This window comes from Arachis ipaensis, chromosome B7 (assembly GCF_059453495.1).
Source record: "Arachis ipaensis isolate K30076 ecotype BB chromosome B7, ASM5945349v1, whole genome shotgun sequence".
Taxonomy (NCBI): domain Eukaryota; kingdom Viridiplantae; phylum Streptophyta; class Magnoliopsida; order Fabales; family Fabaceae; genus Arachis; species Arachis ipaensis.
Window position 1 is genome coordinate 56,525,001 of NC_142442.1, and position 2,500 is coordinate 56,527,500.

Genomic DNA, 2,500 nt, shown 5'->3' on the forward strand with positions numbered 1-2,500 from the left:
ATTGCAACGTTGGCTGGGGGCGTTGCAACGGATGCCGAGCGCGTTGCAACGTTGGCTGGTGACGTTGCAACGGAGGCAGGGCGCGTTGCAACGGATGCTGGTGACGTTGCAACGGAGGCAGGGCGCGTTGCAACGTTGGCTGGGGGCGTTGCAACGGAGGCAGGTCGCGTTGCCACGGTTGCTGGTGACGTTGCAACGGAGGCAGGGCGCGTTGCAACGTTGGCTGGGAGCGTTGCAACGGATGCTGGTGACGTTGCAACGGAGGCAGGGCGCGTTGCAACGTTGGCTGGGGGCGTCGCAACGGAGGCAGGTCGCGTTGCCACGGTTGCTGGTGACGTTGCAACGGAGGCAGGGCGCGTTGCAACGTTGGCTGGGCGCGTTGCAACGTTGGCTGGGGGCAGTGCAACGGATGCTAGGGTCGGTGCAACGTTGGCCGTGCGCGTTGCAACAGAGGCAGGGCGCGTTGCAACGGATGCTGGTGACGTTGCAACGGAGGCAGGGCGCGTTGCAACGTTGGCTGGGAGCGTTGCAACGGAGGCAGGGCGCGTTGCAACGTTGGCTGGGCGCGTTGCAACGGAGGCAGGGGACGGTGCAACGTTGGCTGGGCGCGTTGCAACGGAGGCAAGGTGCGTTGCAACGGATGCTGGGTTAGGTGCATCGTTGGCTGGTTTCGTTGCAACGGAGGCACCCGCCGTTGCAACGATGGCTCGGAGCGTTGCAACGGAGGAGCCAAATTTTCATATCTCATAATTGGCTCGTGCATTTTTTCTAAAATTTTGGGGGAACCTTGGTAATATTATGTGAAGGCTGCACAAAAAAATCCAGGTCAAAAATCCCACGTTTGCTCCGTTTTTCATTTTTTTTGAATTTCCGGCTTTCCGGGCGGTAAAAAAATCGGCAAAAAAAATCGGCACGGTGTAAATTCACCAAATTTGGGGGATGGAAAGATCTTATTTTTCTAGAGGTTGTTGCAAAAAACGGCGTCAAAATTCGACCTCTAGAGCACTTTCCTTGAGTATGTCTCCTCACGGAAAAGGACGTCTACCCGTGGCACTTTGGTAATGGCTCGGCAGCCTATTATAGGGGGGAGGGGTGTCGTGATGCTGAAACTCGAGTTGCCCAAAGGCTTGCTGGGCGCAATGCCAGCAAGATGCACGTTGCCTTGCCATCCCCTAGGCACACTAGCAAGCACGTTGTGGTTGTGGTGTGCCGCCGGGCTCCCCCGCCCCCCACGGAGGCACCCGCCGTTGCAACGATGGCTCGGAGCGTTGCAACGGAGGAGCCAAATTTTCATATCTCAGAATTGGCTCGTGCATTTTTCGTGAAATTTTGAGGGAACCTTGGTAATATTATGTGAAGGCTGCACAAAAAAATCCAGGTCAAAAATCGCAGGTGTGCTCCGTTTTTCATTTTTTTTGAATTTCCGGCATTCCGGGCGGTAAAAAAATCGTCAAAAAAAATCGGCACGGTGTAAATTCACCAAATTTGGAGGATGGAAAGATCTTATTTTTCTAGAGGTTGTTGCAAAAAACGGCGTCAAAATTCTACCTCTAGAGCACTTTCCTTTAGTATGTCTCCTCACGGAAAAGGACGTCTACCCGTGGCACTTTGGTAATGGCTCGGCAGCCTATTATAGGGGGGAGGGGTGTCGTGATGCTGAAACTCGAGTTGCCCAAAGGCTTGCTGGGCGCAATGCCAGCAAGATGCACGTTGCCTTGCCATCCCCTAGGCACACTAGCAAGCACGTTGTGGTTGTGGTGTGCCGCCGGGCTCCCCCGCCCCCCACGGAGGCACCCGCCGTTGCAACGATGGCTCGGAGCGTTGCAACGGAGGAGCCAAATTTTCATATCTCAGAATTGGCTCGTGCATTTTTCGTGAAATTTTGAGGGAACCTTGGTAATATTATGTGAAGGCTGCACAAAAAAATCCAGGTCAAAAATCGCATGTTTGCTCCGTTTTTCATTTTTTTTGAATTTCCGGCATTCCGGGCGGTAAAAAAATCGTCAAAAAAAATCGGCACGGTGTAAATTCACCAAATTTGGAGGATGGAAAGTTCTTATTTTTCTAGAGGTTGTTGCAAAAAACGGCGTCAAAATTCGACCTCTAGAGCACTTTCCTTTAGTATGTCTCCTCACGGAAAAGGACGTCTACCCGTGGCACTTTGGTAATGGCTCGGCAGCCTATTATAGGGGGGAGGGGAGTCGTGATGCTGAAACTCGAGTTGCCCAAAGGCTTGCTGGGCGCAATGCCAGCCAGATGCACGTTGCCTTGCCATCCCCTAGGCACACTAGCAAGCACGTTGTGGTTGTGGTGTGCCGCCGGGCTCCCCCGCCCCCCACGGAGGCACCCGCCGTTGCAACGATGGCTCGGAGCGTTGCAACGGAGGAGCCAAATTTTCATATCTCAGAATTGGCTCGTGCATTTTTCGTGAAATTTTGAGGGAACCTTGGTAATATTATGTGAAGGCTGCACAAAAAAATCCAGGTCAAAAATCGCAGGT